Source organism: Mustela lutreola, chromosome 2 (assembly GCF_030435805.1).
Source record: "Mustela lutreola isolate mMusLut2 chromosome 2, mMusLut2.pri, whole genome shotgun sequence".
Taxonomy (NCBI): domain Eukaryota; kingdom Metazoa; phylum Chordata; class Mammalia; order Carnivora; family Mustelidae; genus Mustela; species Mustela lutreola.
In genome coordinates, this window is record NC_081291.1 from 13,489,411 (window position 1) to 13,506,229 (window position 16,819).

General features: G+C 54.3%; 1 protein-coding gene across 10 annotated transcripts in view; it reads left to right on the plus strand.

The window, feature by feature from the left end:
- The first annotated feature begins 75 nt into the window (after positions 1–75).
- Positions 76–16,819, plus strand: part of MYO9B (myosin IXB) — an 84,934-nt gene continuing 68,190 nt past the window's right edge. For all 10 annotated transcript variants that reach the window (XM_059160401.1, XM_059160404.1, XM_059160403.1 and 7 more), the window contains exon 1: positions 76–182. The gene's annotated coding sequence lies outside the window, so the exon portion shown is untranslated. The remainder of the gene's footprint in view (positions 183–16,819) is intronic.

Sequence of the window (16,819 nt, forward strand, 5' to 3'; positions counted from 1 at the left end):
CCGCCCCGGAACGCGCTGGCGTCACGCCCCAGCCCCGCCCCTCCGGAACCCGGAAGCGGGAGCGCGCGGGGGAGCGGCGGGCGCGGCGGGGCGGAGCGGGCGGACCAGTGGGTGGGCGGTCGGGCTGGCGGCCGGGCTGGGAGCCGGCCCGGGACCGGCGGCGCGCGGCGTCCGAGGCCCAGGTGAGTGGCGGCGGCCGTGGGTTGGGGGCTCGATCTCGAAGCTCGCGTTCGCGGATTGCCTTGTAGGCTACAGAGCTGAGGGTTAATGGAGGGAGGCGCGAAGCCTGGGGTCGAGGGAGCGGGAACGAGCTTGGGGGTCGTGAAGGGGTTGCAGAAGACGGAATGGGAGCGGGACGGTTTAGGAGAAAGTTGATGGAAGGGGCCTGGTGAGGGAGTTTGCGGATGCAGATGGAGCAGCTCTTGTGGCTTTGAGCGGCTTCTCTGAAGAGGACGTGGCTTTAGTGGTAGTTGGGGGGTCGCAGGAAACGGGGCAGGGAGGGGTAAAGGCAAGGAGGCGGGGTTGAGAGGCCCAGGCGGGGGACGTGGGGCAAAGCCGGTGGGAGGACAGCCGGGGTGCGATTGGGGGAAGAGTTACAGGATGGCCTGGGGGCGTCCGCCCTCGGTTGAAGGGGTAGACGAATGGCTACCAGGGGAGGGACGCGCCTAGGGTTCTGTGGGTGCTCAAATTCTGGAGGTCTGAACACACTGGTGTGGTGGGCCACAGAATGGGGAAGGGGGCAAGGGGAGATGGGAGAGGGGGAGAAAAGTCATGGCAAGAACTGAGAGCCAGTTCAGGGGGGTGCTGAGAAGGAGAGGAAAGGACAAGGGTAGCAGGGTACAGATGTAGGGGTGCTGCCCATTGGATTTTGGGTCCCCCTTTCTCTTGTTTCATATGTTTCTTAACTTCACCCCCAGCTGCTGGGTAACCCTGGCAGGTCCCAGTGCCCTCTGGGCTGGTATTCTGGTATTCCAGGCTTGGAAACCTTGCCACTTTCCTAAGAAGGGGCTGGCTGGAGCTGGCAGTGGGGGTTGGGGGGGGGGGTCCCAGGGAGCAAGGAAGGAGACTCCAGACCTCACTGGGGCCGGAACTGGGTTTGAGAGGGGAGGGGAGTGGGTGTGCACACACCCGCGTGTGCTAGGCTGTCACCATCTCCTCGGAGTTGCATCCTTGGACTTAAATGGGTAAAACGACATACAGGAAATCTGTCCCCCGGCGGCTGTGAGCTCAGCCAGGGAGAGGCAGGGCAGCCCGCAGCCACGGGGCAGTCAGCCTGCGTGTTCTCTCTTCTTCTCCCCCCAGGCGCCTGATAGGCCAGGGGTGTTTAAGGGAAAACCCTTCTTGCACCTCTTTGTTTGAGGTGGGAGCTGGTGGGGATATTGTGTCTTAGAGCTGGAGGTCCCAGCTCCTACCTTTCTGAGGAGTATTCTGGTCTTGGGGTCTCCAGACTCTTACGGCATCCAGGAGCCGTGGGAGGCCTCTTGGGCAGCTGGGCTAGGAAGTTGTTTCATCGTCTGATGGGCCCAACTCTGGCAAGAGCCTTGCCCTGAGCTGTTTTAATCAGCATTAATTTCTCTTCTTTCCTAATCATGGGGATCCTTGTCCAGCCAGGATCTGCCAGAAGGGCTGGGGGGCCTGGGTTTATAGCTCGTTTAGGCAATGAATCTGGATAGATTGAATGTAAAGAGGGCCACAGAAAGAGTAACTTCTTCCTTTACTTCCAGAATGTTCTGGCCCTTATGGAAGGTAGCTTTTGGCCTTGCTTGCCCCAGGGCACATGATCAGAGCCCAGAGCCATGCCTCCTACAGACATTGAGTATGGGTTTGCCCTGGCTAGGACACCCCCGAGTGAAAAGAACTGGAATCTTCTGGTTGCATGGCACTGGTGCTTGTCTCCCAGTAAGTGCAGCCGGGCAGGCTCTCCAGTCAGAAGTCCCAACCTCCCGTCAAGTCTCGTTGTCTGTTTCTTCACCCGCAAAATGAATGGGTTGGCTTCAGTCAGCATTTCTCAGGTTTAGAACCCAATCTTGACAATCTTAGCGTCTCTGGCACACAGCCCCCTCATGTTTTATATAGTGAATCCCCACTGCGGTGATCACACTTGGGTTCAGCTTTCCACTGTATGGCTTGTATCCAAAAATGACCTTTTTTACTGTTCCTTTATCTTTTGCATGGAAAATTCCACAAATTCCACGTTTGCTTTTGCACGTTATACCTGTTCCCAAAGCTTCAGCTGCACCTTTCCAGTCATAAATCCCTGAGTGAGACTCCCTCAGTTCCAGGCTTCTGGCTCAGAGGAGAGCGTAGAGACTCAGGAGTGTCCCCTTTCTGTTTGACTATAGGATCTATTTTCTGTTCCCAACAGAGGCTTGTTAGTTTGCCACTTCCCTTTCCTTGTCTCCCCCAAGTTGTGTCTTGCATGGGCTCAGGAGTTCAATTCAGCAAGTGCTGATCCTTCCAGTGCTGGGGGCTAGGCCATGGGGACAGAGATGAGCCTTCATGCCCTGGAGGAGGCACATTCTGGTGTTCTCCCTCCCACTGAAATAATGAAATGCAGAGTGGGTGGTCAGTACAGCAACTGAGGTGGTGGGACCGAATCAGGGATGGCCAGTGCAAGCTTCAGGGCTTGGGGGATTCTGGCAAGTTTCCTTGGAAGAGGTGGCAAGGTCCAAGCCAGGCCTCGAAGGCCTTAATCAAGCCAGGAAGAGGGAATTGCATGAGCGGATCGCTGCACTTCTCTCGCCTTTGTTGAGCATCCTTTGTGATGGGCGCTTTTATACCCATCTCTTCTATTCTGCCAACCCGCGGCAAGCAGTCCTGGTTCTTTTCTCCGAAAGGAAACTGAGGCTCAGGCAGGTGGCGATGCCACAGACGGCTCCCTGGGCTTTCCAGAAACACAAAGGATGATTAGTAACCTCAAATTGGCAAAGACCAAACTGCAGGAGCACAGTTTCTCAACTGCAGCACCATTGACATTAGGGATGGATTATTTTTTGCTGTGGGGGTTGTTCCACCTGTTACAGGACATCAGGCAACATCTCTTGTCTTCACCTAGTAGACGCCAATAGCATACACCCCCTGAGTCGTGACCACCCAGAATGTCCCCAGATGTGGCTGTGTGTCTCTTGGGGCACAGAACCACCTTTCCATCGTGAAATCTGGTTACTGCCCGAGGCCTACCTCTGCCTCAGTGGGTCTTTGGTGTTTGGTCAGCTCCCAGAGAACTGCTGCCAAGGGCAGGCATGGGGAAGAGTGACTGCCAACTGAATTCTGCCTTCTGGTCAATTCTTAATCTAGAGTCCTGATTACAAGAAGGAGGCAGCACTGGGAGAGGACTGAGGGGGAGTTAGGCAGCATGCCCCAAGAACAGAGAGCAGAGAAGGAATGAGAGGTGAGCCAGGGCCCTCTTCGCTAATAGGGACAGCAGATGCCATTGTCTTTCTCTTTGTCTTACGACTGACCTGGATTTCTGCAGGAATCATCCCTCGTCTCAGAACAAACTGTTGCTTTTCTTCCGAGATTAGAGGTATTAGATCTCTTCTCGAGTGCTCCTTTGGCAGGGGCCCCAGATCTGTGCGGCTCCTGAAGGCACATTATCTTCTCCTGTTTGCCCTCGTGGCCGCAGATGCTGGCCGCTCCTCGAGCACAGACTGCCTAACTTTTGCTCTTCGTGTGTCCTCTGCTTGTTCCCTAACCAAGACATCGCTGCTGTAACTCCGTGGGAGGAAACAGCACGTTCTGGGGCCACCCGACCCCGTCTGGGCACTGCCCTCCCCCACTGGTCCCCATCCACCAGGCCTTTGTGTGCCCAGCGTCCCCATCCAACTGTGCCAGGCAGCCCCTGCTCGGCCTCCCTGCAGAGCAAGACAGGCCCTTCTCTCTGCCCTCATCCGGGACGGACAGAGTCACAGAACAAAGGGCTCTGTCTGAGTACCACCGGGTCCCCGACGGGCCCTGTCACTTCACCTCTTTTCACTTTGGCCCAGAAAGGGCTTCGGAGATTAGACATGTCTCAGAAACACAGCCGATGAGCCTGGCTTCTACTCATTTCCTCGTCGAGACTTTCCTGCGCCCCTGCCCGATGATAAATAAAGTAGTGATTCAAAGGCTCGGCCTGTGGGTTAGTCGGAGCAGTGAATAAGCTGTCCGGGTCTGACTCACTCGTTCATAACCCAGCTCTGCCCTGCTCCATGGGATTGTTATGTGTAAGAGGGGACCCCGCCACGCGCACTGCAGTACTGTCACTGCTGAGTGTATGAGCCTTCCAGGGCCACTGGGACAAAGAAGCACTGACCCTGCAGCTTAAACATCAGGAATTTATTGTCTCGTGAATCTGGAGGCCAGAAGTCCAAGATCAAGGTGTTGGCAGGGTTGGTTTTCTCTGAGAGGAGCTTCTGTTGCAAGGTCTCCCTCCTTAGCGTGTAGTTGACCGTCTTCTCCCTGTGTCCCCAGACTGTCCTCCTTCTGGGCGTGCCTGTGTCCGCATCTTCTCTTGTCAGGACACTAGTCCTGTCGGATCGGGCAAACCCTAATAACCTCATTTTAACTGAATCACCTCTTTAAAGATCCTGTCTCCAAATACAGTCACATTCTGGGCTGCAGGGCAGTAGGACTTCAACATAATGAATGGGGGAGTGGGGGTGTGTTGGGACCCACTTCAGCCCCTCATACTGGGTAAGGGACAAATTGCATTCTTACTGAGTGAAGAAGGTTTAGATAAATAATTGCACCGATAGAGTTCATTTTGTTTAGTCTTACTCTTCTAAAATAAACATCTTAAGGGTGGTGAGCAAGTTGGCCACATCAACTTTGGAAATGTCCCATTAGGAACCTTCCAGATCCCACACATGTTCTTACAGTTGGGATGACGATAGAGAGGCAAGGACCCTGCTAGAGGGAGCGGGTCTCGTGTGACATTACAAGGGATGTATTTAGAGCCAGGCCTGGGAGACTGTGTGTGCCTGCCTGGGGGCTGGCTAAGGTTTATAATTAGGCGTGCGGAGGTCTCTGTCCTCAGTGTTGCCATGGTCACGGGAGGGGATCTAAAAGCGACTCTGTGAATGAACCAAAATGACTTTGGGACCAGCTGCTGCCATAGGTGATTGGACAAAAGAAGTTTCTGGAAGGTCTGAAAAATCATTCAGCAGAAAGTGTTAATGAGGCAGGTGCAGAGCTGGCTTTCAGGGATACCGCGAGAAAAGAATGGCCCTTGCCTCTCTGCCCCAAGTGCACATGTCAGGAGTCATGCCTGCGGAGAGGTACCCAACACCAAGTGAGCTTGTGACCCACACAGGGCTTGTTGGGGGAGGAAGAGGGCCACATGAGAGCTCCCCCGATAAGCCCCAGCCAAGGTCCTTTCCCTCAGAGGCTGGCGCCCCTGCCTCCCCACAGAAGTCAGACCAGTGCATCTGTGACAGGCTCACTGGGGCTTTACCCCAAATCTACCCCCTCATCTCCCCGAGCATCTCCATCCTGTCCTGGGATGGGCGGAACAGAGGGAGCCGAGGGCGAGATTGGAGATGGCGCTTCTCAGGTCTCCTGGATGCCCCTGGGACTTTCATTTCCTGGCAAGCAGGGTCTCTGGCCCTTGCTAGCGAAGATCACCGGCTCCTCGGCTGTCATGTGGAGATGCTGGTTATCAGGCACTAGTGAGAAAAGAGGGGGGCACAAGAAAGTGCCAGAGCCAAGCCCTGCCCACAGACTCTCAAAAAGCCAGTCTCTCCCCTCAGTGGTCCCATAGGAGTCTGCCTGCTGGCTTAGCAGGGAGTGGAGATGAAGATGGGGAAGCTGGGGTGGGGGGGGGCTGCCGGGGAGAGAAAGGAGCCTCAACTGGGGCAGGTGTCTCTAGGCCTAGGCAGCTGGGGTGGTCCAGCCCCGAGGGTGGCCCACTCTCTTGCTCCCTCATTCTCAATATTGTGCAATCAGGTGAACTCAGGCTTGAAATCTTCCAATGTCTCCTGGGCATTGGTGAGGCCTGGGGCTGGGTCATTGTCTGGGGTGGAGATTGTCCTGTGTGTCGTAGTGTGTTGAATGGGCATCCCGGGTCTCGGGTGTCCCCGGTCTTGGGCATCCCTGGTGTCCACCTAGCAGCGGCCCTCCCGCCCCTGACTCGTGAGAAGCAAAAATGTCTCCGGGTATCGCTAAGTGTCCCCTTAGAGAAAAGCCAACCCCAGATTGACTGTTTTAGGGGTTCTATGAGACCTAAGAGCCTTTGTGTTCTATAATTCTGTTACCTCGTTGAGGTCCGAGGATGCCACACACAGGTCAATGCACCGAGTAGGGAGGGAGAGAGGTTGTAACTCACAGATACTGGGACAGAGCACCTGGTTTGTACCATTTAACTCATCGGGACTTTTATCCTGATGTGTACATGAGCTAGGGACCTAAATCTTCTTTTTTCCCCCAAATAATTAACACAGTATTAATCAGTCTCAGCACTGTTGGTATCTAGGGCCAAATCATTTTCTGGATTGGGAGGGTCTGTTCTCTGGGATAGGTACTGAGCAGTGTCCCTGGTCTGTACCCACTCCCGCAGCCCCACCCCAGGAAAGCTCCCCTTCCCCTAGTCGGAACAATCAAAACTGTCCCTAGTCATTGCTAGATGTCTCCTGGGGCCACAGTCAGCCTGGGAGAGAGAGCCCGTCTGAAAGAATGCTGAGGCTCTAGAAAGAATGCTAAGCTCTAGGGCAAGAAGAGCCGCTGAGACACCATGTGTCAAGCCTGTGGCTGGCCCGCAGGGACCCTTTTACCCCTTGCCTTTGTGATGATTGTGGATAGGATCGGAGGGGAACCAGTTGGTGGCCGTCACCAAAGATGTTGACAAGGCAGAACCCTGGGCTGTGGGCTGCCAGGGAGAGCTTACTGGGTGGAAAAGTGGAACCAGATCATTGTGGCCAGAGGTTAGGCGGCGTGGCCAGAGGTTAGGCTGCGCGGCCAGGAAGGATCCCGGCCCAGGTGACACAGGTGGAGGCCCAGGGACACAGGTGGAGGAGAGGAGGCGACCCTGGGGGCTTGAGGACCCCACATTGCAGCCACAAGTGTTGGGGGGACAGAGTGGGGCCGGTGACGCAGGCAGTTCCACGGGAACAAGAAAATGAGGATGGGCTCGAGGGTCTCGTTGGCAGGACAGAGGGGTAACTAAGATTCCCTTCTGAGAGGGGAATATTCTGGAGTGGTTCTGGTGGTGACGGCCTGCGTCTCTGCGTCTCTGAACACAACGCACGCTGCTGCCCCGCGCCCTGTGAACACTTGAGCTATGTGGTATGTGGATTCCCCCTCAGTAAGTCGTCTTAGAAGGAAGGAAGAGTCTTATCAGACCAAGACGCCATTTTGAAGTTAAAGCCAGTGGGCCCCGGGGCCTCTGGGGAGGGGTGAGGCAAAGGGGATGTTGTGGAAGAAACCAGAACCAAGGAGGGGGGGCCCCCAGTGGGAGGCACCGTGGATTTTGAGGTGATAACAGCTCAGAGAGTCTGCAGTCTGCAGAGAGCTCAGGAACAGCCAAGAGAACAGTTGCTTTGCTCCAGGTTCCAGGAATGAGGCAGCCAGTGAAGCATGACTTGCTCCCCAAGTCCCCAGGACACTTGTCTTCCGGGTGGGGGGGGTCCCGTGGACCCGAGTGGCTGACCGTGCTGGGCATTTTGGCCGAGGAGTAAGCCCACTCTGTCCCTTGCAACCAGGCTGGCACAGAAGCCCCCTTGGAGCCCTGCCTGAGGTCCATGAAGATCCAGACCACCTTTATAAGCAGAGCGGGGCTCCGTGGGCCCCTTTCCCTTGTTTTTCCTGAGCCAGGGTCTCAAGCAGAGCTTTTGGGTGTGGTCACCATGGCCGCCCACAGGAGGTTCTCAAGGTGGCTTTTCACCTGGGCATGACAACAGGTGGATTGTGGGATTTGGAGAGGGGTTCCTAAAGGGGTCTCTTCTGCCTTTCTAAGCCCTCTTCCCTGGGAGACTTCTGAGTCTCCATTTAGGGAGCCCACTGGTCACCAGGGAAGGACCTGAGACATGAGTCCCAAGACTTCGCAAATCTGCCTTCCTTGTGTAACCAGAGCCATCCTGTGTCCCACTGCCCTGGCCACCATCAATCCTCTCCCTCCCTGTCCCAGGCCCCTGCTAGAGTCGGGGACCAACAGCACCCCCCCATGGCCCACCTGCCCCATACAGCCTGGTTGACCCCTTCCAGATGTCAGTCTCGTCCCTGTTCTCAATGCCTCCAGCCAGCCAGGCTCCCATCAGACTTGCCTGAAAATTGAAACTCTGTCCCACGTTCATAAGGCCCTGTGGGATCTGACCTTCCTGACCTCGGGCCCTCCCCCTCCAGCCTCGGCCTTCCTGGCCACACTGGACCCCTTGTTCTGAGGCCAGCTCCAGCTGCCCCTGCCCTTGGCGCTCGCCGCCCTAGGCTCAGCCGCCCTCCCCAAGAGCTCAGTCCGTCCGCCCCTTCTCAACTGCACTGGCCTCAGCAACTATCCTCTCTGGGCACTTCCTTGCCTCCTGGTTCATCCAGAATGCCCACCCTGCCCTGGTCAGTTTCCGTCTCCATGGCGGCACTTCTGATGTCTCGGGGTGGGAGGGGCTTTTGTTTGTGGGGGGGCCATCCTGTATGCTGTAGGGTATAGAGCAGCAGCCCGGCCTCCTCCCTCCAGCAGTACCTCCCTATTCCCCCAGCAGCGACAATCAGAATGTCTCCAGCCTCTAGCCAGAGGCAGGTGTCCGCCTGGGCCGCACAGACTTGCCCTCGGGCGATAATCACTGGTTGAAGGCTACACCAGATTTTTCCTTTACCCCAGTGCTCTCGCCGTTGCAAGTGCCCCTCTGCTCACGGGTTGGTTTGTTGTCAAGTTCCCTAAAAGCCAGGCCCCTTTGACTTCCTTCACTTCCACGTAGTCACACCCCCAGGCCGAGCACAGGGCCTGCGCTGGAGCAACATTCATCGAAAGAATGATATGGAATGTATGAAAGATGATAGCCTGTTCCGTTTCAGAGGGGGCCCGAGAGGTAGTCACAGACCCCAGGGAGAAAGCTGTCTGAGTGGAACATGCCCCCCCCCCCAGCATCCTCCTGAGGGGGGAGCTGTTTCCAGGGCCCAGACCCGTTGGGCAAGACTGGAAGGTTTGGAGGGGAGGACTTAGGGAAGCAAGGGACTGTCATGCCCCCAAGGCTGTGGGATGGGCTTCTCCGGGATGCGCAGACTAAAGCAGAAGAAAGACAGTGGTCCCTCCCAATGAGAGACTTGCCCAGAGCATCTGGTACCTCCTGCTCTGGACACTTGGATCCGTGTCCTGGGGCTGCCACAAGTTGGGGCCGCAAACCCAGTGGTTTAAACAATAGAAAGTGATTCTCTCAAAGTTCTGGAGGCCATAAGTCCAGAATCAAAGCATCAGTGTGGTCCTCTCCCTCCAAAGGATCCAGAGGTAGGGCCAGGTATGGGAGAGGATCCTTCCTTGCCTCCTCCAGCTGCTGGAGGCTCCAGGCGTTTCTCAGCGTGTGGCCACATCACCCCAGTGTAGACCTCCCGTTGCCCTCCAGCTCTGAGCTGTAGTGCGTGAGTCCGACACCGGAGTGGGTGGCTGTTCCTCAGTGCGTCTGTCTTTACCATCGTGCATCTCACACGATTGTTTCTTCTCCAAAAGTCTCCCTAGACTCAAGGAAGTGTGCATTGGAAAGTAGAAACGCGCAGAATTCTAAGTGCTTCCTACATGATTCTGCTATAATGCTGGCCTTCTCCTTTTAGCTTGAGAATGATTTCATCTGATAAACATGTGGCTTCAAATTATGGCCTTATATAAACCAAGCAGCTACGCTACACTTTCTGGAGGCCCCCATCTGCCTTATTTTCCAGTGAATTCCAAATTATTCGCCAGGCCGACAGGCAGAACCTTGCATGTGTTTGAGCACCGGCCAGGCCCCTCTAGAGCAGCTCATTCACGCCTGCCCCCTCACCCCCAGGGCCTAATTTCTGGTTGTGTCGTTCCCTCCCACTGCACAACCCCCACCGGCTTTGCCTGCCTTTCCCTTCTCCAAGAACATATAAGAGAAAGGTCCTGAATTTTTCAAAGGGCAGAAAGTATGCAAGTGTGGTGTTTGCAAAGCCTTTTACTTTTCCAGGGTTTAGGTTTTTCAGCAGGAATTTCTCTGGCTGTGGCAAAAGCACATGGAATTGGTGTTAGTAACATCGAATGGATTCGCACTCGATAGATGCAACCCCTGCCTCTGTGTAGATGTGGAACAGTTCCTTCCCCTCAAAAGGAAACTCCGTCCGCACAAGCAGTCACTCCCTTCCTTCCCTCAGCCCCCCGCAACCTCTCATCTGCTTTCTGTCTCTTTGCATTTGCCTGTTCTGGATGTTTCACATAAATGGAGTCCTACACTATGGGGCCTTCTGCATCTGGCTTCTCTCACTCACCCCCGTGTTTTCAAGGTCCACCCATGGCCAAGCTTGTGTTAGTCCGGGCTTTGTTCCTTTTTTACGGCTGAGTAATATTCCACTGTCTCGGCCACATTTGATTCATCCACTTGTCCTCCGACAGGCATTTTGTTTCCGCCTCTTGGCTCTTTCCATGGGCAGCTTTATAGTCTGCCAGCCTGGCCTCTGTTGGGTGACGAGGACACGGGTCACCCATGCAGGTCTGGGTAGACTGGTCCCATCTGTCTGGAGATGGGTTTTGCTTCCCCTTCACACACCATGACTGCTTTGGTGAGCATCTGCTGAAGGGTGGAATGGTGTTATGGTTCAGAGGGAAGATGAAGACATGGGTTTGCGGGACCCGCTGCCCCCAGTACGGCTGCAGCCTGTGGCCACCACTTGGCCAAGCTGCCCCAGTGCCCCCACATCCCATCCCCCTGTCCCCCTCAGTCCAGGGACCTGCCACCCCCAGTTCCAGACCTCCTTCCTTGCGTTCTGGGCACAGTCTGGGGATTCTTGGGGCACAGGTTTCACATCCACTTGTGACCAGGACCTTGAAGCCACAGCGTGACTCACTTCCAGGTCTCAGGCTCCGCTGAGACTCAGTGATGGAAGGCGGGGCTTGGAAACCAGAGAAAACAGCGTAGTTCCTCCAAGAGAGATGTCATTGTTTGAGAATGTCCCCTGAAGCTGTGATAATCAGAACATCATGGCACCGTGCAGGCATCAGCAGCCCAGAAGCAGACCCCCATGTGTAAAATAACTTAATATTCTGAATTTAACAAACCGAGGACTCTCCCTGATCAGGGGAGAGGATTCTTTATTGAAGGAGATCACTTGGATCCCCCATTTCACCTCCCACACGATCCTGGGTTGACTCCTGTCTCCCCCAAACTCCTGTGTACCTGAAACCTCAGAATGTGACCTTGATGAGAAATAAGATCTTCGCAGGTATAAGTGAAAGGTCTCAAGATGAACTCATCCTGAATCCAGTAGGTGGTGTCTCTATGAGAAGAGAAGACACGAGGGCGCCTGGGCAGCTCAGTCGGTTAAGCCTTTGGCTCAGGTCATGATCCCAGGGTCCTGGGATAGAGTCCTGCATCGGGCTCCCTGCTCAGGGGGGAGTCCGCTCCCCCCTCCCTCTACTCCTCCCCCTACTCCTCCCCACTGCTTATGTGCGGGCTCTCTCTCTCTCTCTCTCTCACTCTCTCTCTCAAATAAATAAATGAGTTATTTAAATAAAAAAGATACAGAAACAAAAGACACCACGTGGTGATGGATGAAGAGGTCAGAATGATACATTTATAAGCCAAGGAACCGTTGAGGGTTGCCAGCAGCTACTAGAAACTAGGGGAAGCATGGGACAGATTCTCCCTCTGAGCCTCCAGAAGGAGCCAGCCCTGCCTGCCAACACCTTGATTTTGGACTCCTCCAGAAATGTGAGACAAGAAATTTCTGTTGCAGTAAGCCACCTAATTTGTAGTACTTAAATTGCAGCAGCCCTAGGAAACTCCCACACCACCAGAATACTTTCCAGTTGGATCAGAGCCTAAAGGTAAAGAATAAATCCAGGGAAGGAGGGGGATGCGAACCAAAAATATTAGTTTTGTGTTCATCACCTGAGAGAGGAGTAGGCAGCAGACATGAAAGAAATCACCCACAGATCTGACTGCCTGGAAAATCCTTATTTGTATCCAAAAATACCCTAAGTAAAAGCAAATCGCCCTTGACCCTGGCAAACCGTTAATACCCTTCCTATACAAAGAGCTGTTGCGAAACAGTTAGCAGGGAAAAGTGGGCAAAGGACACGAACAACTTAACCGAAACAGAAAAATAGTTGCTCAGCGCACACAGTTTTCTTAAAAGCCTCACCTGACAGTCGAAGGAACGTCAATGACAGGATGCTCTTTTGTGCCCACGGATGGCTGGGGGTTGAGAAAATATTGACACTTGGTGCCAGCGAGGAAGCGAGGCAGGCATGCTTATACCACTCCTGGCAGACCTCTCCCTTGGGTGGGTCTCTCGGGAAGTCACTTTGGCAGAATGGATTGTGATGGGGGGCGGGGGTCTCGGTCAAAATGCAGAGGGGATCAGATCAGCCCAGTGTTGTAGGGGAAATGATGCCACCTGCAGAGCGAGGGAACTCTGTGCTGCCCTAAGATTTTGCATTGAGAGCAGAGTTGACCTGGGACTGGTGGGGGGTGGGGCTTGGAGGGCGTTCTGACCTGAGGGGACAAGAGTAGCACTCAGGGGAGGCAGCCAGGTGGGGTGGGGCCCCCCATCTGAGGTGTGGATGAGGGAAAGAGAGGGCAGGGGACCTGGGAGTGGAGGGGTGGGCAGCCCTCCAGGCCTGTGGTGAAGGCCTGGTGGGTATCTTATTGGGACACAGCCCAGGCGAGGAGAACCAGGCTTTCTGCTGTGGGTCAGGGGCTTTGGACAGCTTCTCCCTAGTGGGCCTGGAGAAGCCTGCAGGGTCTGATCTTTGAGCCTGGGCCTGGTTGGGTAGAAAGGGGCTCTGTGCCAGGCCGGGCACATCTAGACCGGTGTCCCCAGGGGCTCCCCTGCAGCAGCCCGGAGGATAGAGGCAGGACGTTCTACCTGGGGGCCCTCCTGATTGGCTGGGGAGAAGAGGGGGCAGCTCTGGGGACACGGTGACAGTAGTCAGGATGTGGTCAGGGAGGATGTGGGAGGGGGAGCAGGGAACAAGCCTTCGGGGTGTTTAGGGGTGGGAAAGGTGGCCCATGGCAGGCTGGAAGTGGAGCGTGGCCCCGGGGAGTGTGCAGCAGAGTGGATAGGCCCCAGGGACAGAGTCTGGGTTGTTTGGGGTGGGGAGTGGGGTCCCTGCCCTGGAGCAGAACCAGGAGAGGCCGGTGGCTGGCAGATGTGCTGGTGGGAGCATGGTGGCATCTTTGGGGAGAGGCACAGTGGTATTCGTAGCGGGAGGGAATGCTGGGTTGAGGGGCAGGAGGGGGTGGGAAGGCCTGGCTCCAAGTCATGTGGAAGGGAGGAGTGAACCAGGCTTTACCCTGGGCAGGGAAGAGGGTTTAGTAGTGTCTTTGGTTTTAAGGCACAGGAACTGTTTTGAGGGGGAGGATCGTCCTTCAGATGAACCATTCTGGAAGAGGGGGCTCCCTGGGGAGAAGGGCCCCCGTGAGGCCAGGCTGGATGGGGAGGGCCCCAAGACAGGTCTGAGGCAGAGGAATTTCCCAGGATACAGACGTGATAGACATGGTGGGCCCTGTGGGGACTCCTGCAGGGGACCCCAGATGCTGTCTGTCCTGCCTACCCCTACTCTTCGGTTGTAGCCCTCCTTGCAGTCCTGGTAGTCATCAGCCCCCCTGAGCAGGTCTTATCTTCTTCCTCCTGGCCTGGGGGGTGGGGCAGGCACCCGCTGGTCCTGTGACTGCCCGCCTGGCCCCCAGTCTCTGAGCACGGGGCTGTCTTCTGCTCCCTACACCAAGAGGCCCAGAGCCGCAAACATCCCCTGTGGGGCTCCGAAGGGATCTGATGACTGACTGACCCTGGAGGATGGGGCTGGGGCTGAATCTAGCTGGCCGCGTCGAACTTGACCAGGCCCTCACCAGGGGGCGTGGGGGAGGTCTCTGAAGCAGGAACAAGATTGGATCGGGGGCTCTGATAGCTCCTCACTCAGGCCAAACAGGCACGTCTGTGCGACTCTCCCACTACCCGCATTCCCGACCTTGGACGTGAGATAGCCTAGAGCCCGGAGTCGGTGAGCCAGATGTGGCCTCCAGCAGCTGTGGTGCCCATCAGCCGTGTCTCCACAAGTGCAAGTCACAGCCGGGGCGGGCTCTGCCTGCAGCCCGGGCTCTGTGCACGTGTATGTGTGTGCATGCGTGTCCCTGTGTGTATCCGCATGCACGTGTGTGGGTGTGTTCACGTGAAACCGCGTGCACCCGTCTGGGCTTTGGTGTGTGTGCGCATGAGTTTGGGTGTATCCGTGCAAAAAGGCATACATGTCCACGTGTGTCTGCATCTGCACAAGTCATGTGTTCGTGAGCATGCGCATGGCCGTGGTGAAGGTGCATGTCCACGGTTCGGGCCCCTGCATTTCTCACCTGGCTCAGAAGCAGCATCTACTGTCCGCCTTCCACAGCTGTGCAGTGCTGCCCTCGAAGGTTCTGTGATCAGCACTAGTTAGGTCAGGGGACAGCCAGGCAGACAGCTCCCGCCTGTCACCTTTGAATACCTGACATGGGTTTCTGGCAGTCCCCGTGCCGCGGCATCCCAAGAGCTCATTGATGGGCTCAGGGGTTGGGCATTTTGGAAAGAGAGCAAGAAGTTTTTATAAGAGGCTCCCCTGGGGGACTGGGTTCTTCCATAATCCCCGTAATTTTTAAGAAGAATTTTTTTTTTTTAATTTATTTGTCAGAGAGAGTGAGCACAGGCAGACAAAGAGTGGCAGGCAGAGTCAGAGGGAGAAGCAGACTCCCTGCTGAGCAAAGAGCCGATGTGGGACTCGATCCCAGGACGCTGGAATCATGACCTAAGCTGAAAGCAGCCGCTTAACCAACTGAGCCACCCAGGCGTCCCTAAAAAGAGCTTTCTTAACCGTAACTGATATGCTGTAAACTAACTGTACTTCTTTAAAGTGTGCAATTTGGCGAATCGTGGCGCATGCAAACACTCGTGAGCCCACCGCCGCACCCGAGATGGTGAAGGCATTCGTCACCCAACAAGTCTCCGTGGGCTCCTTTGTCATCCCAGCCTGCCCAGCCCCCAAGCAGCCACTGATCGACTTTCTGTCTCTATACCCTGCATTTTCTAGAATTCTACATACGGGGAATCATACTTTTAAAACTTTATTGAGGTTGAGGCTGCCTGGCTGGCTCAGTCGGAAGAGCGTGACTCTTGATCTTAGGGTCGCGAGTTGGAGTCCCATGTTGGGCGCAGACATTACTTAATAATAAATAAACTTGGGAAAAAAAACTTACTGAGGTGAAATTCACATAGCATAGGATTCATCATTTTAAAGTGTTCGATTCAGTGGTGTTTTGTACGTTGTTGTTGTTGTGCAACCTCCGTTGTCTAGGTCCAGAACAATTTTATCCCCTACAAGGAACCCCTGTCCCCATTAGCAGTCACTTCGTATTCCCTCCACCTCCCCCCGCCAGTCCTTGGCAACCACCCATCTGCTTTCTGTCTGAATGGATTTGCCTATTCTGAACATTTTGTTTAAATGGGATCCTACACTGTGTGGCCTTTTGTGTCTGGCTGCTTTCACTCAACACGATGTTTTCAAGGTCTGTCCAAATGGTAGTGGGTATCGGGGCTTCATTCCTTTTTATGGCTGTGTAATATTCCTTTATGTGGAGGGACCAGGGTCTGTTCATTCATCAAATGGTAGACACTTGGATCGTTTCCACCTTTTTGGCTGTTGTGAATTGTGCTGCTATGAACACACATGTGCAAGGATTTCTTTGAACACCTATTTTCAGTCCTCTTAGGTGTATACCTAGGAGCAGTACTGTTGGGTCTGTACGTTTTGTTTTTTGTTTTTTTGTTGTCCTTTTCCTGCTTAGCACGCAGATTCTGAAGTTGTTCCGTGTGGTTCCGTGCTGTTGCAAGGATCAGAGGTTGGTCCCTTCTCCTACCTGAGTATTGTCCCATTGTGTGGCCTGTGTGTTCCTCCATTCGTGGGCCAACACCCATTTGAGTTGTTTCCGGTGTGGAGCTCTTAGAAACAATGCCACAAATACCATTCGTTTACAGTCCCTGTAGGGACATCGTCTTTATTTCTCTTGAGTAACTCCTAGGAGAGGAACTGCTGGGTCACATCTAGTTGTATAACCAACTTCTAAAGAAATTGCCTAAATTATATCCAAAGTAGATGAACCACGTAATCTAAGTAATCTAATATAGCATGTCGGCCTTATCCTGTGTCTGTTTGAAGGCATTTAGCAACGGTTGTATCTGTCGATCTGCTAATCTGGCATAAATGCAACAACCCTAAGGAAATGCTCAGAGGTGTGTGTAAGGATGCGTGCCCAAGAAATCAAAACCAGTTGCCCACTGGTAGCAGAAGAATCCCATGCCTCACGATTTGTGTGTACAGTGACATGCCAAGAAGGCATTAAAAATATGTTTCGGTATGTTTTATGACATGGGTGTATACCGATGCATCACACATAGAACAATCTGAGTTTTGTTAACATGTAGTAACATCTGTTAAACTGGAAGAAAACACATCAAAATTTCTTAATTTAGGAAAAAATTTTTAAAAGTAAATATTCAAAAAAATTAAAAAATAAATATTCCCACCTCCCCTGACCTTCTAGCCTGTTGCCACTGCCTATAGCTGGTCACGGGCTCTCTTACAACAGCTTCATTATGGGTAGTTTTGTTCAGCCTCCCCCTCCCCCACCCTCCAAACGCCGCTGCGGGACTTGGTTTCCCA